Genomic DNA, 26,677 nt, shown 5'->3' with positions numbered 1-26,677 from the left:
TTATTCAAAATTACCCCAAACTGTTTATGAAATATCTTTCATTCAGCACTAATAATACGGAGAAAGACAATACTCTCCTGCACCTTCAACAGGATGGCCTTACTCAGTGCAGGAAGAGATACTACTCCAAGTAATAAACTCTGGATAGCCTATCAGCCTATATAAAGGGTTATGGATTATACCATTGCTGCAATTTCTTTCCTGTGCTGGCAGTTGAATGTATTGAACATATGACGGATGAATAAATAAATGGAAAAAATGTTACTTCCTCTGAGTGGTGTGGTTATTGATCTTTCTAAAAAAAATCACACGTTATTTACATTAAGATAGATAATTACATTTTTATTCTAATATGGAAAACAGTTTAAGTAGCTGGGACTTTGGCACTTGTGTGGCAGAAACTTAACTGATACTAAGAGCATGCCTGAGTTACCATTTCCTAAGCAACATTCACATAATTTAGCTTTGGAGTATGGTATATACTCTGTAACAGGAAATATCTTCCACTCAGACATACTAGGAGAATATTAGCAATAATGTAAAAGTGAGAGTGTGTGTGTGTGTGTGTGGGGCGGGGGGACTGATGTGTTTTGCAGCTATCACACATCTTGAATTGTAGTGATGTGGCGAATGCTGCTTACAATTATCTGCTGTATTCTGTGTTCCCATTAGGCTGCAAATCAATGTGATGTGATGCTTCTGGCACTTTAATGTCTAGGCATGTTGTGCTGTTTTGTTACATTTAGTGGGTAATGGAAGCTTCCACACAGTTACCAATTTTGTGAAACAGATTTTTCTTTTTATTCTCAGAAGGGACACACATTTGGAACAGTCGGCAGTGATAAAGAAAGAATATTAAGCCATTTCACTGAATCTTTGCTGGCCTTGAGTCCTGATCCAGGGAATTTGACTTGTCAGGCTCAGCTCCTGATCCATGGGAATTTAGCAATATTAACCCATTAAAAAGAGTGGTTAAAACTCTTCATAGTAAGTAATAGCGACTTTTTTGATTGGTGTATTGTTTGCAAGCCTTTTCTGATTCTCTTCAAATGTATTCTTTTTCGGTAAGCATTTGCTGAATAGTTTGGATGAATACTTTTCAGATAATGGGTTGTCCTCCAGCTGCTTGCTTTGCTTGTTCACTATTTGTTGCTTATACTGTATGGCTGGTTACCTCAGTCACATAGTATTTATTCTGCTCCCTGATTAGATTACTGAAACATCTAAGACAAAATGATAAACCAGCAAATAATGAATAACTCACCTCCAGTACATAGGAAACCCAGTGGTAAGTGTGTATGGACATATTTGTTGATATCAAGAATATCCAGAATTATCATAATTAACACCAAAACATTGTAGGAGGGAGTGACCCTAAGAATCCCTCACTGCCAACTCCCAAAGGATTCACTATTCTTTAACAGTAAAGTCTAACAGGCCTGACAAACTCACTACATCCAATACATTGCTTTCATTGTATTTATCCAAAGAGGGTCAAGTGACATCTCTAATCAAAGCTTATATCATAAGGATCCTCATAATCATTATGAGATGTACTTACAGATGATAATTCAGGAGTTCTGTATATATACTGGAAGATGTGTTTTAAAGACTAAAACAAAGCTGGGTTGACAAGCAAGTTTTGACCAGACAAAGGATGTATATTCACCTGTCTGTCTGGGTTCACAGGTAAAATAGGCACTGCAAGCCAACACAATGGAAGCCTGTTTGCATATGATGTCAATATGAGGATGCAAAGGTAACATGAAGCCAATCCACCAGGGAATAAATGCAAGGAGTCATCCTCATTCTGGGTATAAAGCAATGAACTTTGAGGCTATAAGGAGACGGCAAAAGGACACCTCTTCATCCTTCACTGAGGCAACAAAAAGGAGAGTTCTTTTAGCATTCATTAAAGAGGGATCCCAGCCATGTTGATTGGAGATGGCGGGAGGTTGCTTTAGGTGAGATAAACTACTTTAGATGAAGATTTAACCTGTTAAAGTTAAGCTTAAATTCTAAGATGCCTGCTATAGTTTTTTATATGTAACCACTTCTGTTTCCATTGTTATCCCTCCTCACTATCTCTTAAATGTTACCCTTTGATAATAAATGTAAGATTATTTTCACTATAAATAGTGCTGTGACGTTATATTGTAGGTGATCCTCAGTTGACTCAAACAAGCTGTTCCCTTGGGAACAGCTTAACTGGTAATTTCTGTGAGTGCCTAGTGGTTAAGGGCTGGACACTGCAAGGGAACACTCCAAGCGGGCTCAGTGATTGAAGGGCGCTGATTGTTAACCTGTAGGAAAAAGTAAGGGCTGGCAGAGCCCTGAGGAGATTACATGACTAGCAGGCTGGTGGTGTCAGGGAGCTGACTCCCAGTGAAGCACAAGTAAATCTTCCTCTCACTGGAGGTATAGGGTGGGGGGGAACAAGGTGACTCATAGTCCTGGGCACCCCAAGAAAGCATCACAGAGGAATATTAAACTCCATGTTTCAGCCAAACTCTAACTATCAGAGATCACGATGAGATCTCATGTAGGGAGGTAGATTATCCCCCTTCTGACTACTGCAGGGTTTTACACTTATCTCTGAAGCCTCTTGTGCTGGCTGCTACCAGATATGGGATACTGGATTAGATGGACCTTGGGTCTGATCCAGTATGGCATTTCTGATGTGTGTTACTTGTTCCCCTCTCTGCCTGATCCAACAGAGCTTGTTTTTTTTAGTTCCAGTTTATGCTTTCAGCTCTGGAGGTCCCCAGTTGAATCACTGGTGTCAGCCGACATGGTGGATGTCACGTCTCTAGCTATTTGGGAAACTACTGAGATTTGCAACCATTTCTGTGAATACCTGATAATGTCCAAAATCTCATGAGTGAGTAACATGACCCCATGCATTATAATAAATCAATTTGTCCTTTTTATTCATGAAAATATTCACATTTTTTAAACTCCTCCACCAACTCTACCAGAAACAGACAAAACTCCATTGTTCTGCTGAGATCAAGGTTTTTACGAAAAGCAATTGTAAATGCAGTGAATTGAATATATAAAACAAATGGTGGCAAGAGCCAATAGATCTGCAACTGATCTTTTCTTTATTTTTATTTTTTCAGCAGAAATATTTCATAAAATTCCCGGGATGCAGATAAACTTTCATTCACCTGAATTTAAGACAGTTTCACCAGGTTCAAAATGGGAATGACAAGCACTTTGAGAAAAGAATTGAAGTTAAAGCATGTCCACTTTCTGTATAGCTTCTGTCAACAACTCTGTAAAATGCTGCTACACTTGCAGTGGAAAAAATGGTATGTTCTAAGACCTACTGGAGCACTGGAGGAGTTCTGGAAGAGCTGGAGTTCTTTAGAATTAAAGCCCAGATCAAATATCTGGTTATTACCCCACCCCCCTTAAATCTGGGGGAAGTTGATGAGTGTGTTTGGAATCTGAATTTAGATCCAGATCTAAATCTTGCAGCTTTGCTCATCTGTAGTTTTATGTCACAAACAGAGGACTGTGAGTAATGGCCAACCACCCAACAAACTGCCTGACTGGCACACACGTTCCATTTGGGATAAGTAAGTTTTAATTCTATGTTTTTAACTTGTGCCTAGCCCCTCTGTTGTTCTGCAGTTCTGACCAATTCTCTCTAGTCTAATATCTGCTAACTGGGTATTAGTTTGACATATCCAACGTTAAAAAATATTATTGACATAAATAATATATACAATGCAACCAACATGAAAAATAGCTGCTTGTTTGATGGCTGCTGCAAAACCTGTGGGAGGAGGAAGGGGGAGTATTTATCTTAATTTAATTTTTTTAATTTATTTTTTCTATTGCCTGAAATGGCATTGCATTCACTTACACCAGGTCTGCATTTGACACTTAATTGAATTAACTTGATGAAACTCTGTGTGGGAAATTATTGTATTACTTTACAATCATAAAGCTTAGTGCTTATATAATACATCCCCTTTTATTTGAGGATCTCAAAGCATTTTACAGACATAGATGAATTAAGCCTTACAGACCCTACACCCAATCCTGCAGTCCATGATCTACAGAAAGTTCGATTGACTTCAGTAGGAATTGTGCCCAAGTAAAGTCTACAGGATAGGGCTGACTATGAGGCAAGTCCTTTGGAAAGCATTACTAGATCCATTGTACAGACGGTGAAACTGAGGAAAAATAGATGAAGTGTTGCCCAGCACCATTGAAATACACTGAGTTAGTGGCATAGCTAGAAAGATCCAGGAGTCCTGACTGCTAACCCCTGTTAGACTTTGAACAATGTGCCACTATGTCCTATGGACAAATTACAAAAATACTTTTATTAACATACATTCTAGACTGAAAGTAACATTTCTAAAGAATATATATAAGTGTGTGTTAATGCTTCCTCCTCACATGTTACAGGCCTTATTCTCCTCTTCTTTACATCAGTTTGTCATGCACACAGCTTCAATGACATCACTGGAATTACATCTGATATACGCTGATGTGAGAGCAGACTCAGGCCCTATGATTCCAATAACATAAACTTTCCTGGTGATGGTGAGCAGCTGTTTCCCCATTGTCCCAAGGCAGCATTTTGTCAATTGCTTCCTGCAGTCCTGCATCTTGAGATCAGAGAAGGAAGTGGAAAGTAGGATTTTGACTTTTTTTTTTTAACAAGGAGCACAGATTTGAAAAGGATTTTTTTTCCTTTGGGCTGCTGGAAAGCAGGTTTCCAACTGGAAATAGTTGGAGGTTTTTTTGCTTTTGCTGGGGACAGAACAGGAATGGAGTCTTAGAATTCAGTAAGTAATCTAGCTAGATACGCGTTAGATTGTGATTTCTTTAAATGGCTGAGAAAATAAGCTGTGCTGAATAGAATGGATATTCCTGTCTGTGTGTCTTTTGTAACTTAAGGTTTGCCTAGAGGGATTCTCTATGTTTTGAATCTAATTACCCTGTAAGGTATTTACCATCCTGATTTTACAGAGGTGATTCTTTTTATTGTTACTTCTATTAAAATTCTTCTTTTCAAGAACTGAATGGTTTTTTTCATTGTTCTTAAAATCCAAGGGTTTGGGTTGAACTGTAGCTCATGAAAGCTTATGCTCAAATAAATTTGTTAGTCTCTAAGGTGCCACAAGTCCTCCTTTTCTTTTTTTGAAGTAATGTGTGTGACATATACTCTGCTGTATTGATTAATGACCTCATCCAAGCTGGTGGCTCACCACCTACTCAGTTAATCACTGTACAGTAGTTTTAAGGTTGATAAAAATTCTGTCCTGGCATGTTTGTACGTACTTCCACCAGGAGGCTGACTTGCATTTGAAATATGGTGTCACTGAAGCTCCATCTCATTCCTGCATTACTTTATTTTCTTCAGGGGCTGCTAAAAGTTATTTCATGACTGCAGTGCAGGAGATAATTTCATTTCCCACCTCTGAAAGGATGCACTGTGCCCAGTACTAACACAGGGGTAGGACATTTTGTATGTCAGTTCAATCAGAGCCGTTGAGGCAGATTCACTTCCGCACCAGAGTTCCAGTTCCCTGATTCACCATCGTCAATCCCACTTAGAGCTGCTGCTGGTCAGGAGAGGACTGGAATAGAAGAGTGGTGTTCCACTATGCCCTGACACCGGCCCTAGAGCAGTGGTGGGCAACCTGCAGCCCGTGGGCCACATGCAGCCCATCAGGGCAAGCTGCTGGTGGGCCGCCAGACCATTTGTTTACATTTGTAAGGCCGCCCGCAGCTCCAAATGGCTGCGGTTTGCCGTTCCCAGCCACTGGGAGCTGTGGGCAGCTGTGAAAATGTAAACAAATGGTCTGGCAGCCCGCCAGTGGCTTGCCCTGATGGGCCACATGTTGCCCACCACTGCCCTAGAGTCTCCCTATGCTAGGGGGTGGAGAGCAGAGGTGCTGGCAGCAACAGAGAGGAACCAGCAGGGAATTCTCCTACACAGGCTGGCTGATGACCCCTTTAAAACACGTCAGTGGTGCAAAGGGGTCATAACAAGGCTTGGGAATATGACGCATTATTATGTGGAATGTACTTTGGTCTTTTAAAAGTAACTCCCCAGCCATCATTTCCACCTCTCTAGCTTCTGTGTTTGGCAGATTTCCGGTAAAAGAAATCTTCAGCTTGGTTACTTTTATTAATGATGTCAGGCAGGGCAGTTTGTCATCTGAGCCTCTTTGTACTAGAAAAGGGTATCAACCAATTTGATAACAAACCCACAGCAGCAAGCTCGGGTTTGAGAAGAAAAATGATCAATCATTAAGTCCATACAAAGGGAAACAAAAGGTTATGTATTCAAGTGTAGGCTATGAATAAAATAAGTGCGGCTTTTTTAGCTCCAGGACTTTCATTATAAACATAAAGAGAGAGACAGATTGCCACGGCAATGCAACATGAGGGCAAAGCAGGTGTCAATCATATCACCATACTGATGTAAATGACTTGCCCTGGTGTAAATGACTACGTGAAGTGTAGGGAGGAGGAGAATCTGACTCATAGTCTACGAGTCTGATCTCATTTCCATTGGCAAAACTCCCATGGGCTTCAGCGGCAGAGGATCCGGCCCACTATGAATAAAGGAGTACACTCAAACAACAATATTTGGCCTTAGACTGTATATAAGTCCAAGCAAGTACATTACAGATAAAGTTGGTGTGTTGGTGTGCGACCGTCACAGTAAGAGCAGAATTGTCCATTAGAGTTTAAAATGATGCCCACTTCTCTTATATTGGGGAAATTCCTTAGTCCAGCATATTTTTTGAATAACAGGACGTCTGTACACTGGGGTTTTCCAAGGGACTGGGAGGCAGCAAGCGCAACCCATGCAGAAGAACCACTTAGTAACTGACACTTCAACCACAGGACTGCAGTCGGAATGATGGAGCTTTTACATCTCCTCAGTAAGGTGGGGGAAATGATTGGTAGATCGGCAAAGTGGTGGATCCACTGACCCCACCTTTATTCCTTTCTGGTGTGCAAAGACACAAAGCCAATATGTAATTCACAAGGCAAAGGTTGCAACACTTCACTCTATATATTCTGCTGAGTATATTTGAAAACTAACTTTGGGCAGGACACTTGGGCCAATTTTTTCAAACTTGGATGGCGACTGTTAGTCTTCTAACAGTGACAAGCACACCCAGCTTCAAATGACGTCTGTACAGGAACATCTGCAAAGTGATCATTACGCAGGCAGGGGGCCAAAGATTGCTTTCCCTTATATCCTGGGTTGAGCCAGCGTGCACATTTTAACTACACTAGGGCCAAGTGGTGTTTAAAATTTGTAAGTATGTTTTTTGAACATGTCTTTTCCCAATCTAGACAGGCTTTAGTGTTGCATGCACCACGGAAGGAACACATTCAGTCATTAAAGAAAGGCAACGTAATTGCTGCGAAGTGCCACATAAGTGCAGTGCCGGGACTGGACTATGTAGAAATGCAAAATAGTGGATAAGAACTACAGAAGCAGGAAGTCAATAAAAATGACATCAAAAGAAATACAGCTGTAGAGTCAGTTCGGCTGAAATGCTTTAAAATTGTTGTGTTAGTCACATCATTTCATACTAGCAGCTAGCATTAAAGACCCACTTTTTTTCCTGTTCTAGACAAGGCCTGAATAGTACCTACGAATGGAGGCAGGCTAGTGTCATGGGTTGGTGCCCTGGCTTACAATTGCTTAGAAGTCAGTGCAGATCTGGATGGATTAGAGCTTATGTGGAAATAGATTTGTATTCTCATCCTTGCCCTACGTTGTGCACAATTTTATCTACACTATGCCTAGCCTTAACACAGCCTTTCAGGGGAATAAAGGGAGCATGGCTTCCTCCCTTATATGGCCATGCTGCAGCTCTGGATGCTTGGGGGGCCAATCAACCCCACAAGAGCAGTTGGCGGGGAGGGAGTAGAGAGGGTATCACTGGAGCCATGACTCTACTCATCCATGTGCTAGCAGAGTATTCTGCACCTCACAAAGGGATACAGTCAATTAATCTTTCCCCAATGTAAGAGAATCCCTTGTAGGAATTGTGCTTTTGGGAGGCAGTGTCCACAATGCCAGAGGTGTATGTTCTATGTATTCTAATACAGACCTCAGCACCATGGCACCTGTTAATTTACCAGACTAAAAAACAACAACAAAGAGACTTCCATGAGCAATGCCTGTCTTTAAGCTTATATAAGAGTTTCCCCTCGAAGGGATCATTTGAGACACTGTCTGGCGCAAGGGCTGGGGTACAAGTTAATGATACAAATCCCAAAATTGCCATGTTTGTCTTTGTTCAAGAGACGTCTGAGTGGAATAACCCTGTGGATCAGGGCTACTATGCATTGTAGGATCTGTGTGAAAAAGCAAGCCTTTCCACACTATGCTTAGCCCAAGCCAATGCCTGCTCTGACTCCCACTGAACTCATTTGGAGTCTGTCCATCAACGTGAACAGGAGGTGGATCGGACCCTTCATCACTAAATTAAACCAGAGATTAAACCACAAAGACTTGTATGGCAGCATTCTATTAAAATGGGTGTCTTTGAGGTAGGAGGTTGCATAGCTCTGGGGTAGTACCCTCTCCAAATGGACAACAGCTGGATTGGCTTCAAGGATTTTTTTTTAAACTCTTATTCACTTAGTCAAAATCATCCCCTTACTGATTACTTACGGGTTCATCAGAGCCACAAATTAAAGTGTTATTACTTGCATAGCTAACTCTCAAATTGACTTGGATTTTTAGCTGAAACTCCTTGAAAAGGAATCAGTGCTTAAAAGGGTCAAACTCCTGTATCAGTTCAACACATCTTGAGTCCCTGAAGGAAGAGAAGCAAAAATTAAACCAACAAAATTAGTCAAATATTCTGAACAATTTATTAACTACTTACTGGAGAATTCAAGCTGCCTAGAGACACAGATACGTGAATATGCTTTCCTTTTTCAAAACTTGCTAGATTAGCTCTAGAGCAAACCAAGCAAAACAAGAAATGGAGCAGTAATGACGAGTATGCATATCCCTGATGCATGCTAACATCAATTAACAAATAATACAGCTATTTATGCAGTACATGGCTTAAATATTAATAATATATGTTATACACAAAATTCTGTGTTAAAAGTAAGTTAAGGCTGCAAAATCAAGCACTCAGAGTTAGGAAAGGCTAGAATTAAATTTCCTTGTGTAATTAAGGTACCCAACTTGAGACATTTGGGCTTGATTTGTTAGGGTACCTTGCATTTTTATAACATTGTATATGCTCAAAGCACAGCTCTCATAGACTTCACTTGCAGCTGTGAGCGCTCAGCACTTCAAATATCTGACCCCAGGTGCCTCATGCTGAGCACCCAGAAAATGAGGAACATTCAGATAGTGAAAAGTTTTGGTTGAAAATTTGAAAAAAAAATGTTTCCAGTTGAATTTAATGTTTTGTTTCAACAAAAGCCAAAATCTTTTCATTTTAATTGCTACCATTGTTAAATGTTTTTGGATTCTTAAATAATTAAATTAAAGCAAATTTTGGAAAAAAAAATGTCATTTCAAACAGAAACGTCAAAAAGGTTTGTTTTAACAATGTCAAAACAAAAGATTTAGGGTGTTTTTGAATTTTCAGGGTTTTTTTTTTCCCCTTAAACTAACTATTCAGTGAAATTGACATGAGGTCACAAAACATTTGGTGTTGCTAAATCTTCATTTGTCGCTGGAAAACATTTCCTTCAAGAAAATTTGCAGCTCTAACGAGGCGTACACAATGCCCTGCTGTTGTGTATAACCACGAATGGTACTGGGGCATATAACAGTCATTTTTTCTACATTTCACTGACATCTCCTCATGTTATACACATGAAGATACAGTATTACAAAGTACAGAGTGGTTACTCACAGCTACTATTATTGAATGTGCTAGACTCATTAGAAAACCTCTTCCTTTCCCAATCAAGAGGTTTTATCATTGTGCACTGAAGAAGCAGGAAGACAATAGAAAAGATAATAAGAAATAGTAACATTTAGTAATAAAAACTCAATGCTTTAAATTATAACAGAAATATTCTAATAAAGATAAATTATAACAAGAAGGAATTAAAGTTCAGGATTAGTAAATGGGTTTACTGGACAAAATAATCTTCAGGTTGGAATTATAGCCATTTTGAAAACACAGGACACATTAAAGGTGACCTTTAAGCTCCAGTTTGGTGTGTGGGAGTATAAGGTTAATGCAATAGCTGAAAGATCGTATTTGTAAAAAAAATCTGACTTCTGGTGGGAGTAACGGTAGCCTAGGTGATGCTATTAACATTCTCTACAAACAGTCAGTGGACTGTAAGGTCTGACATGTTATTTATTTGATAAAGTGTTTTATTCTTGAGCCCAGTTTTTATATTTCATTATTTTCTCCATGTTTTTCATGACTTCAAGTGACAAATGAAAAAAAAAGATACACATTTGGTTAGGTCAAACCCCTCATACATCCCAGCACTCCCAACATTTGGTGAAAATTCAGGTCCAGACCCAGATTCAAATAATCTGGTTCGGGCCTGTTTTGTCTGGGTGTATGTATGAACGGCAAGACAAGCACTTCAATGGGCACATTAACCTGGCTGGAAAAGTTTGATTTGTCCTTTTCATGTGCATTGTCTGTCATGTCCACTAGTCTTTTATTGCAGTCTTTGAACTCTGTAATCTTCTTCTGTCTGATAAGCTGTTTTCTCACATATCTAATTAGTAACTGTGACACAGAGGAGAAAGCTTGAGTGACTGAAAGGCTGAGAGTGTCAGGGAGCTGATCCAGTTACCTCATGGCAGACTCCCTCTTGCTGGAGGCAGGTGTAACAGGGTAACGCATAGACTTGGGTGCCCCGAGAACTGTCACATTAACTTCTTCCACTCCAGATTCTGTCAAATTAAATTATGCCCAAACTAAAGCAGGTCTAGTGTCAAAATAAAAAAAATGTCTTATACACAAAAGACCAAGCATCAGATGATTCAATATTATGTTGCCGCCAGGGGTTGGATCACACAGTGTCCCACCAACAGCATTAGGTGATATATTACTGCCAAGATATGAAAGAGACGAATTGAAAACAGAACAATGAGGAAAGACAAGACATATGGTGTCACATCCTCCACTGGTGTAAATGACTGGAGCTCTTTTGATTTCAGTGCAGATTCACCCATTTCCACCAGCAGAGAATCTGGGCCATTGTTTCATAACTGGAACTAGCTGGAGACAAGGAGAAAGACAGAGGCCATTATTAATTAATTAATTATTACTGTTATTATTTAGCATTTAATCAGAGTGAAGTTTTATCTTCCCCTTCCCTTGTCTTTCCTATATCTAAATGTGGTCTATATAGATTATAAACTTTTTCAGGTATGAACTGTTAGTAAAGTGCCATTCTTACCCCTGGTGCTAGACACACACACACACACACACACACACATTAAAGAAGGTTAAGGATACAAAATTGAAACTCAGAATCTAGGAAATGCCAGAGTTTAGGTTGCTGATGCAACTTTAACTCAGGTGCCTGTGCGGATGCATTATGATACAGTCTTTAATTATATGATCACATGGTATTTTTTTCCACTCCTGCCTCATTCAGTGCACAGGATGGGTGGGGCTCACTTAATGAGCAGTTATTCAATATTTTGTGTTCTCTTCCCTGTTCAATGTGTGGTCCCAGCCCTTGTTTATTCCACAATATTCAAACCTTACTCTGGATACAGAATTATTCATTTCCTTATGGGAGTTACTGTGGTGCTCATCATTACAGCTGCTGAGTGCTTCACAGACATTCATTAATTTTTTTACAACAATCCTGTGGGATCTTGGTGTCCATTCCAGGCTCTCAGGGGAAGTGTGCTCTAATGGACACCGACCCTCCTGACCCCTTATGCTTCTGTCCCTCCAGGCTGTCCTTGTCCCAGTTCTGACTCTGTTCAAACCACAGGTCCCTTGTCCGAGTCTCTCCTCACTCTCCATCTCTCTAACTTCTTATCCCAATCCCAGTCTCTTCACCTAGTGAGTTCCAATCTGGGTGCTTGGGGCTTTCATCCCAAACAATGTCTCTTTGCTCATTAAGACCTAGTCTCCCCTTTGAACCTTCCCACCCAAGTCCCTATCTTTCCCATAACCATTGTCACAGTCTCCATCTCCAGACTCCTCATCTCACTGCCCCCTCTTCATCTCCTTGACGAGCCAGTGCCAGTCTCCCTTCTCCAGCTCCCATTCTCCACCCACCTCCTCCAAACTTCTTCCAATCTACTCCCTCCACCATTCCTTCCTTACTTCCCACCAAATGCAGGTTTTATTGCATCTGAATTCATGTCAGGCAGCTTCCTCCTCCATGCTGCCTGATCACCAGAAAGAGAGAGCACAAGAAATATAGTCACTCTGCTCTCATTTCCTGAAGCCAGTACTACCGAGACCCACAGCCCTTTTAGCCCTGGCTGGAGCATGCTCATTGCGGATGGAATCTTCAGAAAATTTAGTTGCCAAACTCTGACAAGTCTGTGCTTAATAAAGTGGTTATAAAAATTTTTTAATATGGGTAAAACAATTTATTTTCCTTAATCTCATTCTCAGAAACTTCTGAATCTGTTTTGCTGAATAAATAAATAATAATAATAATGAATCATTAATAAAATTAAACATTGGGCCTGAGCCAGACAAGCACCCTGGAAAATTTTCACCTAAATGGTTAAAGTGTCTAAAGTTATATAAACAGAATGCAGAGTCCTATTATGGGAAGCGTCATACAGCCTTAACTAATGGCAGTTCTACCAGTTTCATTTAGAATAAAAATAAATGATAATACCCTGGCTAGATTTATGTTTGCATAATTTTAGCAGTCTCACAACTATGCATTCAAATCAAACAGGTTGCAGGAGCAAAACTCCTTTTTGCCCAAACTTTCATGTGGTTCCACTGTGCAGAGGATGCTGTGTTTGAGGGGATCCACCTGACATGGAGCTGGTGCAACAAACACTATCATTTGGGAAGGGTTGACCCAGCAGTACAGAGACAGAGGAGTGGGGAAAGCCACTGATGGGACTAGGAAGAGATAGATGAAATGTCACCTTTATTTCCTATTCTCTTCCTCCTCAAGATCTGCTGGCACCTTGTTGTGCCAGACTCACCCCTTGCTCCAGTCAGGCCTGTTATGCGTTACCATGATTCACCAGCTAGGGACCATCATCATCGTGTTCCCATTATGCCTCTGGCATTTAGGGCAGCAACGAAGCTCCTTCACTCCTGTCTGTTTCTGGCAAGTTTTTCAATGGTTCAGCTGTGCCCCAGGGTTTTCAGCTTGGCTTCCACAGCTCTTCACCATGTTGTTTTCAGGCAGCCTCATTTTCGCTTGCCTTCAGGTGTCCATCTTAGTGCTACTCTGGTGATGGAATCAGTTTCCATCCGAAGCACATGGTCAATCCATCTCCAGCGCCTCCTGGCAATGATGGTCCTCATATCCTCTTGGCTGCACTGTGTCAATAGATCTTGGTTTGAGATTGTTCTGGACCAAAAGATACAAAGGATTTTTCTGAGGCATGGGTATGGAATTAAGACAGTTTGTACATGTCATACTTTCTCATTCCCCAGCATTCAGTGTTGAAAGTACGTAGCTCTGATAAACCCTGAGTTTGGTTTTGGTGTTGCATTTTGACAATTTCCAAACTGTATTTAAGCTCCTGAAGGTGTTCCTGGCTTTATTGATTCTGTTCCAGATGTCTTGGCTTGTTCCACCATCCTGGCTGATGGTGCTGCCCAAGTATGTGAATGTTTCTACATTGGTGAGAACATAATCCTGTATCCGTACTGGTGATGGTGAGGCAATATTAAAGGCCATGATTTCTGTCTTATTGCTATTCATTTTCAGTCTAATTTGCCGGCTGAATGTGTTGAGTCAAGTTGTTTTCCCGTTAGGGAATGCACATGTTATTTCCATCACAACTCTCCATCAAGGTGGAAAGTTTTTCTTTTGCTGCAAGTGGGGTGACCTGATGGCCCACTTTTATAGGGACAGTCTCGATATTCAGGGCTTTGTCTTGTATAGGTGCCTGTTGCCCCTCACCCCATATCCCGATTTTTCACACTTGCTATTTGGTCACACTAACTGCAGGCTTCATAAGAGCTTATAGTTGGGATGAAGTGAAGAAATATATTGCCTCATTGCCCTGTCTCTGGCCAATGTCACCCCCTTTTCAGTCTGTGGGTCTCCCAGTGGGGACGAGATTGTACTACCTTTCACTGTTGAACTTGTTGCAGATAGAGGACTTTATTTACACTTCAAGGCCAGGAGTAAACCCACCCCATCTTCATTTCCTACATACCTTTCTTTCTTTCTTTACCCCCCTCACAGCTCATCCCCTTCTCCCCTTCTCCGCACTACTTTCCCCAACTGCCAAAAACATTTTGCACACTGTTACAACAGCTTTGAAATCCTCTTGCTACTGTTCCTACATAAGTCCCATTGGTTCCCACTGACTCTCCTCAGATGATTCGTTCAATCAGAGAGAAAGTTCTCCCTCCTACTGTTCTGTTTAGCTTGATATCAAACAAGCTGATTAGTACCAGCAGTAGCAGAATGATTAATTTAAAAAGAAACAAAAGAAAAGAAAAGATTTTTTCCCCTGCTCTGTCCCCGCCCCTGGGGAAAAAAAACAAACTAACAAAAAGCTTTTAAGCAAAATTTTTGCCTGCAGAACAGAAGAACATAAGAATGGCCATACTGGATCAGACCAAAGGTCCATCCAGCCCAGTATCCTGTCTTCTGACAGTGGCCTATGCCAGGTGCCTCAGAGAGAATGAACCAAACAGGTAATCATCAAGTGATCCATTCCCTGTCGCTTATTCCCAGCTTCTGGGAAATAGAGGCTACAGACACCATCCCTGCCCAGAGTTTCAGTTACTTCAAAATTCAAAAGCCACATGCACGGTATCAGAAGAGAATAGCTGCTACAGAATCCACTAAATCAGCATAGTTGCCAGGTACGTAATGCTATCATTTAAAAAAAGTATGCAATATTTCCACAGCCTTTTGTGAAGATCATAGTTTATTGGGCAAATGTTACTGAGTAATCAATCTTTATTTATAAAGCTGTTTTCATGCACATCACATCTTAAAGTGCTGTCAAACGAAACACATAAAAAATATCAGTGACAGATAAAAGAGGCCAAACTGCATTAAATAAACTATTCCAGACCTGGGTGATGCATATAAATTAGGAAAACACTAAAAATGGATCAAAAAAGAAAGGTCTTTAACTTTAATTTAAATGCATGAACAGATGTGGCTGCCCTAACACCATTGGATAAACAATCCCCAAAATATGGGATGTAAGAAGGAGAATTCTGAGAGTTGTCAGTCAGACACCACACATGGCTAAATCCTCCCACCACTAGGGCCCTAATTTTAAGCTCAGTGAAATCAATGGGAAGTAGACCAAATTTTGTGATGAATCCTGGTCACATGCCACCTGAGGCACGTTGCACAGATGCTAAGCAGCATGGAGTTTTGGCTTGGGCCCTAAATGAAGAACTTGGAAAATACGGAGAAAAAAGCTTGTGAAGATTTGCAAGACCATGACCAGATCACTTAAGTTCTTATAGAACTTATCCTCTGTTTCTCAAGTACTAAACTCATCAAAGTGTCTGGAAAGTTTTTTTTTTTTCACTCTTAATTCCATTCATGCCTGCATTCATTAGATTTTCATGTTTATTTCTAAAAGATGCAGTGTGTCATCTTGACCTTTGATGCTGAACCACTGCAATAAGGGGGCTGTTGATTTCTTTTTTTGCTTCTTGATAACCAGTGTGGGGATCAGGAGCTCAGTTGGTGACTGGCTGGTGAATCTACGTCAGTGTTAACCACCAGTCTTGGGAGCATCTGCTCTCCCTTTTGCAGCCTGCCCTAAGCTTGGCATTTCCAGTGAGGGCTGCCCTAGGCACACTGGGTCACAAAGAGTATAAGGAAATAGCGGAAGAGAGTGGGAAGGCTGAATCCACAGCAACATGGGATACAAACCTGCCCGGGACCCTGGGTGTGTACTCAAGCGGCTATCCTGTGCTGCTGTGGCTTCCCTGCTATTGTTATTTGAGCGAGCTAGATCCCAGCTAGAGGCACACCCATGCAATGATGATTCTCCATTTACACTTACATTTTTAGACGTACAATTTAACCAGTTTTTAGTTCATGCTGCTTTTGTATCATTCTAGTTTATTTCTTTCACTCAACTTCCTAACGAAAACCTCAAACGGTAATTTGAAAAGTGTCTGTTCCCATCACACCTGTGCTATTGGGCACTGGAAGTGAATTTTATTTTTAAGCAATTGCCCCTGGTATTCATAAATTCAGACACAGGTTCCCCAGCAGCTGCTGCAACAGCTCCTCTAGCTGGGGAGAGATAGGTACCAAAAAACCTAGGAAAATGCTAGTCTAACCTTAAAAAAAAATGGGATCTCTCTAAGAAGATCAATGTTTAGCAGGAAACTAATTTGTGATAGTTTGGCCCACTTAGTAAAATATACCTACACCCGGGCTTTGAGAAATGGTGAAGGGTGACAAAGATAGCCCTTATTAAGTCTTGTTTAACTTGGTGATTTAAATAATTAATCCTTTTCTAACATGGCTGTTTTCCTGTATGTCACAGATCAAATTCTGAGGTGTTGTAAGTAGTGGTGTAAATGAATATAATTTTCATGCTGAGGGAACAGAGGGTGAGATTAATTTCCATATACCATGGTGATAGTCATGAGTACATTAGAAAATGGATGAATAAATGATGGGAGTGTGGAATAAACTAACAGAAGGTGTAAGGATGAGATTTTCAAAGCCGTCTAGAAGATTTAACCTGGGGATCACAAACAGGGATCAGGGGGTATTGACCACTTGCTCTTCTCATATTGGTCAATGGGCGGAAGGGCCCTAAATAGAGCCTGGATCGAAAAGAGGAGAATTTGGGTGGATGGAAATACATTATAGCAAAAGTGGTCTCAGTATGGAAAAGTCTGAGAACTGCTACCCTAGACTCCTTTCAAAATCTCAGTCTGGGTGTATAAGGGAAGAAAATGAAAAATGCTATGGAATCTTTCATCTCTACACGGAGAACCACTCAAAGACACTTAAGAAGAATCTTTGTTTCAATATTTCATGCAAAGGGTGAGAGGTCTAATTATAAGTGATAATGTTTCCAGGATTACAGAGCTCTGACTAAGGCCTGACTCTATAAAATGGTTGAAAATATTTTAGTACAAGCTTACTTCTCCATAAGGTTTATGAGCTGGAGCTGAGACTACTTGCTGATCAGAACAACATTTATTTTTAAGCTGAAATATTTTCAAAATGTAAAAAAGCTATGGGGAAACTTTACATTTTTAATACTTCGGTGATATGTAAGGAGGTCTTCAAGGCACTTTATTTCTTCAATCAGATGCAATCGTGAAAGGCAATAATCCCCTGAAATATTTATCTCCTCAGTTATTTCCTATGATATCATCTGCCATACTAAAATCATGCACAAAGCGCTAATCTTATGGTGCATCCTGCAGACTGTAGTCAGTTGCCTGAAGACTTTTCATGCAACTAGAATAGAGTTCTCGACAAAGGGCTTGAGCCTAGACATGGGTGAATAACCGATTTTTTGGTTTGTTGGCAATTCTGAAAAATTGGGAAAAATAATTTTGAGTCAAACCAAAAATGACTGGCAGATTGAAAAGTAAAAACAAAACAAAAACAAAAAACAAAAACAAAAACTTTCTTTTGGATTGAACAAACGTTGTTCAACCCAAAATTAAAACTTGTGTTTTGATATCAAGCATTTATTATTAATTATTATTATTATTATTATTAGTTTTGACAATAAAGTCGAAGGAAATATCAAAAAGTCATTTTAAACCCAAAACTGAAATGTTTCATTTTGACTTTTTCAAAACAAAAAATTGGGGTGGAGGGAATGGTTGACATGAGCAATTCAGTGAAACCAACACAAACTCATGAAAAGTTTGGATGTCACCAAATCTGTGTGTTGTACCAAAAAAAAAAAAAAGAGAGAGAGAGAGAGAGAGAGGTTTGGCCACTAAAATTTCTCCTATCTCTACTTGAGCCCCAAATGCTTCCAGTCTTCATGACACCCACTAAAGGCCAAAAACTGTATGAACATAGAAATAAATGAACACTAAATCATTTCATTCAGCTTCTCAGATTTGTAGTCTTATTTAAAACTATTCTCTATTGATTAATTTAATCTGTTAGAAACATTTAGGAAGCCTCTCCATTTGCACAAATGCAGTCTTTGGACCTGGTTCAGGGAAGAAAGGGGCATTAATTGACTTTCCATGCCACCTCCCACATATACCAGGGACAGCTGGGAACCAGTCCAACTCCCCGTATAATTAAGAGCAACCTAAGGGCATCTCTATATTATGGTAGCCTAAGGATCAACAGACTCCAGCCGTGGCCTGCTCCATCCTCAATACAGCCCCTAGAGGAGAGAAGACAGGAGAGAATGGTGTAGAGACTGATACTCTGGTTTAATGCCATCCAGAAAGTTTTAAATCCACTTTGTTCCACTAGAGGAATGCAAAATGGACTTCTACCGCAGTGAACACACCACGGTAAGTAGATCTAAGTATGTTGACTTCAGCTACGTTATTCACATAGCTGAAGTTGCGTAACTTAAATCAATCCCCCCCTAGTGTAGACCAGGCCTAAGGCACAGAGGGCTGGATTCATGAAAGGACTGAGGCACCTAACTGCCACTTAAGGCACCTAAGTCCCAGAATCCGGCCCCACTGGGATGCAAAAAGCCCCTGCTCAGCCCCTGCTCAGCTGCCACCGAACCCTCTAGTTGGCCACATTTGCTCAGCACTTACATTTTTGCAGTAAAAGTTTCCTGGGCACCTATGTTTCTGTCTCTGAGCATGTGCACTGCTTTCTTGATCTAGGCATCTGGAAGCTTAATTCCCAGTGCTGTGTGTAAGCGGGGGAATGATCCCACTATTGTGGGGAACTTTCCTGGCTCATACACTACCACGGTGAAGTGGGCTAGCGAAAGGATCTGAGTCCTCGCTCCCACTTCCTTTCCCAGAGGCCTGCCTGACTTGAGGGCTCCCCTTCCACTCTACTGTGTGGCAGAGTCCTCGTAACCCCAACAAGGCTGGGTGCAGGATTCCTGGGGAGCTCAACCTGCAACCTTGTTGTGGTCACTTAGGGCAAGGGCTAGGGTTTCCCCACTCCAGGGTGCTCTCTCTGCATTGGATGCTTCCCTGACCCACTGATCATTACATACAGTTCAAAGCAAATACAATTTATTAAACAGTAATCAATTTAAAAAAAATAAGCAAAAAATGGGAATCATAGAATCATAGAATATCAGGGTTGGAAGGGACCTCAGGAGGTCATCTAGTCCAACCCCCTGCTCAAAGCAGGACCAATCCCCAACTAAATCATCCCAGCCAGAGCTTTGTCAAGCCTGACCTTAAAAACTTCTAAGAAAGGAGATTCCACCACCTCCCTAGGTAACGCATTCCAGTGTTTCACCACCCTCCTTGTGAAAAAGATTTTTCTAATATCCAACCTAAACCTCCCCCACTGCAACTTGAGATCATTACTCCTCGTTCTGTCATCTGCTACCACTGAGAACAGTCTAGATCCATCCTCTTTGGAACCCCCTTTCAGGTAGTTGAAAGCAGCTATCAAATCCCCCCTCATTCTTCTCTTCCGTAGACTAAACATACCCAGTTCCCTCAGCCTCTCCTCATAACTCATGTGTTCCAGTCCCCTGATCATTTTTGTTGCCCTCCGCTGGACTCTTTCCAATTTTTCCACATCCTTCTTGTAGTGTGGGGCCCAAAACTGGACACAGTACTCCAGATGAGGCCTCACCAGTGTTGAATAGAGGGGAATGATCACGTTCCTCGATCTGCTGGCAATGCCCCTACTTATACATCCCAAAATGCCATTGGCCTTCTTGGCAACAAGGGCACACTGTTGACTCATATCCAGCTTCTCGTCCACTGTAACCCCCAGGTCCTTTTCTGCAGAATTGCTGCCTAGCCATTCGGTCCCTAGTCTGTAGTGGTGCATTGGATTCTTCCGTCCTCAGTGCAGGACTCTGCACTTGTCCTTGTTGAAGCTCATCAGATTTCTTTTGGCCCAATCCTCCAATTTGTCTAGGTCCCTCTGTATCCTATCCCTACCCTCCAGCGTATCTACCTCTCCTCCCAGTTTAGTGTCATCTGCAAACTTGCTGACGGTGCAACCCACACCATCCTCCAGATCATTTATGAAGATATTGAACAAAACTGGCCCCAGGACCGACCCTTGGGGCACTCCACTTGATATGGGCTGCCAACTAGACATGGAGCCATTGATCACTACCCATTGAGCCTGACAATCTAGCCAGCTTTCTATCCACCTTATAGTCCATTCATCCAGCCCATACTTCTTTAACTTGCTGGCAAGAATACTATGGGAGACAGTGTCAAAAGCTTTGCTAAAGTCAAGGAACAATATGTCCACTGCTTTCCCTTCATCCACAGAACGAGTTATCTCGTCATAGAAGGCAATTAGATTAGTCAGGCATGACTTGCCCTTGGTGAATCCATGCTGACTGTTCCTGATCACTTTCCTCTCCTCTAAATGCTTCAGAATTGATTCCTTGAGGACCTGCTCTATGATTTTTCCAGGGACTGGAAAGGTTAAAGGAAAACACATCATCCCGCTCTGTGGCCCGGGGACATCACAACCAGCGTCTCTGGCATATAAGGAAAATTCAGATTGTTTCTCACAAGTCCCCGGCCTCCTTATCAGGCCTTGGCTGTGCTGCAGGGGTGCTCCAGGTCAGACATTTGCTCTGGTGGTGGCCACACACTCTCAGGCTGGACCCTTCTTCCCAGCGTCACCCCCACCCCATCAGGGTTATTGATCCCCCTCCAAATCTGGCCGACAGGGCATCTTGGCTGGGGGCGTCTCCCTGCGCTGGGCCCGGTGCCCAGGGTCCCCCCTCACTCTCCCCAGCTGCTCACCATCCGGCTCCAGTCTGCTCCATCCCCAGCACCAGCTCCTGCTCCATTCTGCCTGAGCTGCAGCTCCACCACTCTGTCTCAGCACGGCTGCTGCTGCTGCTCTGCCTCCAGCTCCCTGGGCTGCTTCTCTGGCCCCTCTGGCTCAGGTTGCTGCAGCTCTCCTCCCAGCACAGGTCTGCTCTGAGGGCTGCTTCTGTGACCCTGCTTCCAGCTCTGACCTGCTTCCTGGGCTACTTTTCTGGCCCCTCTGGCTGGCATGGCTCTGCTCCCCAGCTCAGCTTGGGTCCCTGCTTTCTCCTTAGTTCAGCCCCACTCTGTCTGACCCTGGCCTCCTGACTTCCTGATTAGCCAGCCCGCGCTGTCAATCAGGCTGACCAGGAGCATTGGCCTCTCTCCATTGTTCCTGGGGACTGTCAATCTCAGGGGCCTGATTTCCCATTGACCCTTCTCTTTCTTTTGGTGCTGGGAGTTAGCCAACCAAAACACACCCACTGAGTTTTAGTAAGCAGACAACAGTCCCCTTACATATGCGTGAACCAGGGAAAGTAGATGTTCCTCCTCCTAACTCACTGGCAGGGACCAACCTGGTAAGTGGGCTCAGAGCTCACTGATGAAGAAGTGCTTGCTCCCACCTCCTCCTCGCCAGCTTCTTGCAAAAATGGTGTAGGCATCTAACCACAAGAGAGGGTTTGCAACTGAGAATCCCAAGCAGAGGCTTAGGACATACCCTTTGCCTGGGCATCACCCATTGACTATCTTAGGTGGTGAGCCACCTAGCTTGCTGGTTTTTGTGAATCCCATTTTTAGGCACTTATCTTCCTCCATTCATTGAATAGGGAACCTAAGCACCATACTCATTTAATTCAATCCCAGCAATTTTCTAGGAGTCTATAAGTTAGGTATGGCAACATCTGCATCACCACTCTTAAGTTCCTTTGTGAATCTAGCCCATAGCAATTAAGTGACTTGCCCAAGGTAACACAGGAGGTTGTAGCCAGGAATTTAATTCAGGTTTCCTGGATCCTAGTTTCATGCCTTAATAACAAGAACATAAGACCTGCCACACTGGATCAGATAATGGCCCACCTTGCCCAGTATCCTGTCTCTGAGAGTGTACAGAACAGAGCTATTATGGGATGATCCACTCCCAACTTCTGGTAGTCAGAGAGTTAGAGTTGCCCCAAAAATTGGGTTGCATACCTGACCATCTTGGCTAATAGTCATTGATGGACCTATCCTCCATGAATTCTAATTCTTTTTTGAACCCAGTTATACTTTTGGCCATCACAACATCTCATGGCAATGAGTTCCAGGGTTAATTCTGCACTGTGTGAAAAAGTATTTCCTCTTGTTTGTATTAAACCTGCTGCCTATTAATTTCATCAGGTAACCCACTGGTTTTTGTATTGTGGTGAAGGCTACATAACACTTCTTTATTCACTTTTTCCACACAATTCACGATTTTATAGACATCAATCATATCCTCCCTTAGGCACCTCTTGTCTAACCTGAAACAGCCCTAATCTTTTTAGTCTCTCCTCATATGGCAGCTGTTCCGTACCCTTGATCATTTTTGTTGTGCTTCCCTGAACATTTTCCAGTTCCAGTATACCATTTTGGAGATGGGGTGACAAGAACGGGACATAGTATTCCAGGTGGCTGCACCATGGATTTACATAGTGACATCATTATATTTTGTCTTATTTTCTATCACTTCCCTAACACTTCTAATATACTATTAGCCTTTTTGACCATTTTTGTGGATTGAGCTGAATTTTTCAGAGAACGATCCATGGTTTTGCCAAGATCTCTTTCTTGGGTGGTAACAGCTGATTTAGAACCCAGCATCATTGGGATTTTTTTTCTAATGTGCATTACAGTAGAATCTCAGAGTTACAAACACCCAGGGAATGGAGGTTGTTCATAACTCTGAACAAAACATTATGGTGTTTTCTTTCAAAAGTTTACAACTGAATATTGACTTAATACAGCTTTGAAACTTTACTATGCAAAAGAAAAATGTTTTTAACCATCTTAATTTAATGAAACAATTTCCTTACTTTGTCAAATCTTTTTTTTTTAAACTTTCCCTTTATTTTTTTTTAGTAATTCACGGTTAACACAGTATAGTATTTTTTTTTTTTTTTGGTGTCTGCTGCTCCCTGATTGAGTACTTCCGGTTCCAAATGAGGTGTGTGGTTGACTGGTCAGTTCGGAACTCTGGTGTTCAGAACTCTGAGATTCTATTGTACTTTGAACTTATCAACATTGAATTTTATCTGCCATTTTCTTGCCCACTCACCCAGTTTTCTGAGACCCCTCTGTAGGTCTCTGCAGGCTGCTTTGGACTTAACTATCTTGAATAACTTTGTATCATCTGTAAACTTTGCTACTTCAGGGTTTACTCCTTTTTTCCAGTTCATTAATGCATATGTTGAACAACCTGGTCTCTATACAGGGCCTTAGGGGACCAAGCTGTTTACCGCTCTTCATTGCGAAAACTGACCATTTACCCTTTGTTTCCTATCTTTTAATCGGTTACTGATCCATGAGAGGACCTTCCATACGGCTACTTAGTTTCCTTAAGAGCCTCTGGTGAGGGACCTTGTCAAAGGATTTCTGAAAACCCAAGTACACTGTATCAAATGTATCACCCTTGTCCAGATGCTTGCTGACTCTGTCAAAGAATTCTGATAGATTGGTCAGGCATGACTTCTCTTTACAAAAGCCACATTGACTCTTCCCCAAGAAATCACATCTATGTATCTGATAATTCTGTTCTTTACTATAGTTTCTACCACATTGCTGGTACTGAGTCAGGTTCACCTGCTTGTCATTGCCAGGTCACGTCTGAAGCCCTGTTTAAAAATTAGCGTTACATTAGCAACCTTACAGTCATCTGGTTCAAAGTCTGATTTCAGTGTTAGGTTACAAGCCACAGTTAGTAGGTCTGCCATTTCATATCAGAGTTTCCTTCAGAACCCTTGGGTGAATACCATCTGGTGCTGGTGACTTATTACTGTTTAATTTATCAATTTGTTCTAAATACGTCTTCTATTGACGTATCACTTTGGGACAGCACTTCAGAACGGTCACAGAGAAAGAACAGATTTCCTCCCTACAATCCCTGCTTAGGCATCTAAATAAAAGTGGCCTGATATTCAGAGGTGTTGAGCACTCACAGCTCCTGTAGAAATTGTGTATTTAAGGACTTAACTTTAAAAACCCATGTTTGAAACGTTGGTCTAATTCCGGGGTGGGCAAACATTTTGACCCAAGGACCACATTGGGGAATAGAAATTGTATGGCGGGCCATGAATGCTCACAAAATTGGGGTTCGAGTGGGGGGGGGATGAGGGCTCCGGTTGGGGGTGCGGGCTCTGGGGTGGGGCTGGGGATGAGAGGTTTCGGGTGCAAGAGGGTGCCCTGGGCTGGGATTGAGGGGTTTGGAGAGCGGGAGGGGATCAGGGCTGGGGCAGGGGATTGGGGCATGGGGAGAGGCTCAGGGGTGCAGGCTCTGAGCGGCGCTTACCTCAAGCAGCTCCCGGAAGCAGTAGCATGTCCCTTCTCCGGCTCCTACGTGGAGGCACAGCCAGGCATCTCTGCATACTGCCCCAACTGCAGGCACCGCCTCTGCAGGTCCCATTAGAGCACTGGAGGAGGCCACTGGAGCACATAGGAGCCGAAGCAGGGCCATGCCGCAGCTTCTGGGAGCTGCATGGTGCGTCCCCCGGGGCCCCAACCCTGCACCCTGGCCAGAGTGGGGCTGAGCCACATGGTGCGGCCCCCAATCCAGCGCCCTGGCTGGAGTGCTGTAGTGGGGCTGAGCCGCATGGTTCGGCACTCAACCCAGTGCCCCGGCTGGATCGGGGCCGAGCCATGTGGTGCAGCCCCCAACTCAGGGGCCCGGCTGGAGCGCCGGAGTGTGGCTGAGCGGCTGGTGCAGCTCCCGACCCGGCACCCCAGCAGGATCTTGTGGGCCAGCTTAAAACAGCTCGCAGGATGAATACGGCCCATGGGCCGTAGTTTGCCACCCCTGGTCTAATTGCTTTCCTGATTTCAAATCTGAAATATATGCCTTCTTTAAAAGGTGTGTGCATGTAGATTCACAAACACATGATAATTGCATACAGCACATGTAAAACATTAAAAATATAATTAATAACCACTGATACTTATAGGAGCCCACTTCAATATCTTCCAACAGTAAACAACATTCTACATTGCTCCCGAGGGCTCATCTAACTTGTAGATGGCCACTTTATTGATCTTTTCATACTGACATGGTGTTTTAGCTGCTGACACAGAGATGCCCACTGTATATATGAACGTTGAGAGCATACTAAGTTTTTTCATAAAAACTTTTCATAAAAAGTTTTTCACCCATTTTGTCATGTTCTCTGTGTATATATATATCTTCCTACTGTATTTTCCACTGCATGCATCCAATGAAGTGGGCTTTAGCCCACGAAAGCTTATGCCAAAATAAATTTGTTAGTCTCTAAGGTGCCACAAGTACTCCTTGTTTTTGGGGGGGGGGGGGTTGCTGATACAGACTAACACGGCTACCACTCTGAAACCTGTCACTGAGTTTAATGTCTTTCTCCCCATTCATTATGATCAGAAAGTGTTTTGCTAAATTATACTGTAATTTGTTTCCTTCTGCCACCTGGTGGATATTATTTGTAAATGCAATGGCATTATGAATTACCGCAGAATTTAAGGCAACTTCTTGTTCTGGTTTATTGTGACTTGTCTGATCTTCTCACAGCACAGTAGTGCCTTTGGGAGAGCTTTCGATACTGAAGATGGTGTGGTGTATATCACTGTTACGCTGATGTACATTTTATGGATTGTGAGAGGTCAGACATAAAAGTTCATGCTGAAGCGTGGACACCCCAAGTTTTGAATTGCTCCTGAAATAGAGCATGTTCAAAAGAGTGAACATTCTGGAATCTGTTTTGCAGGATATCCAGCATTTTGAGAGAGATTAAATTCACCATGCACCCACTGCTTTACTGCTATATTATTCCACTGAAACAGCTTTGCAATAAATCAAAGGTATGTTTTGATTTCAGGAAAACATTGTAAAAGTCATAAAAACTTTAGTATTTCCTTTCTCTAGTAAAAATACAAATTCATTAATTTTTCTTAGTGCCTTCATAAATTTGCTTACTCTCCCATCCGCTAAAATCACACAGACCACCTCTGGGATGGCAGAAAGCAAAGAGTTTAGTTCAGGGATAACTGATTTGCTAAACTACTTCTTTCTCTCTTGCTTGCTTTCTCAAATTTTATTTTGAAAGAGGCACAGGAAGAAAATAAAACTAAATTGGGTGTATAATTATATGAACCAAACAGTTGATCACCAAAAGGTATTTGATTTAAAATCACAGCTCTAGGGGAAAGTATTACAATTTAGTTGTTCCATTTTATACAACCCAGAATAATTAAGTTCTGCCCCAGCACCTGTCAGTTATAACTCATTTTGAGGGACATTTTATTCCCAACATTCCTCAGAACATTGTTATCCCCTCATTTTTAATGCTGAAAATTCTTTGCATTAGAAATAAAGAATTATGAATCTGAAAGAGTCATTTACACTACAAGAAGGAATCCAGCTGTGTTTTAATTTTCCTGCATGAATTATT

The 26,677-nt window shown here is 42.0% G+C and overlaps 1 long non-coding RNA gene across 1 annotated transcript; it reads right to left on the bottom strand.

The window, feature by feature from the left end:
• Positions 1-2,061: 2,061 nt before the first annotated feature.
• On the bottom strand, positions 2,062-24,728 carry LOC122466083. Its single transcript, XR_006291319.1, has 3 exons — positions 24,559-24,728; positions 16,891-16,895; positions 2,062-2,074 (listed from the first exon to the last, which is right to left on the bottom strand). It is a non-coding gene; the product is annotated as an uncharacterized LOC122466083 (long non-coding RNA).
• Between the last annotated feature and the right edge of the window lie 1,949 nt (positions 24,729-26,677).

This window comes from Chelonia mydas, chromosome 1 (genome assembly GCF_015237465.2).
Source record: "Chelonia mydas isolate rCheMyd1 chromosome 1, rCheMyd1.pri.v2, whole genome shotgun sequence".
In the NCBI taxonomy this organism is placed as follows: domain Eukaryota; kingdom Metazoa; phylum Chordata; order Testudines; family Cheloniidae; genus Chelonia; species Chelonia mydas.
The sequence above is the reverse complement of the archived record's forward strand: the minus strand, read 5'-3'. Positions and strand labels throughout refer to the sequence as shown.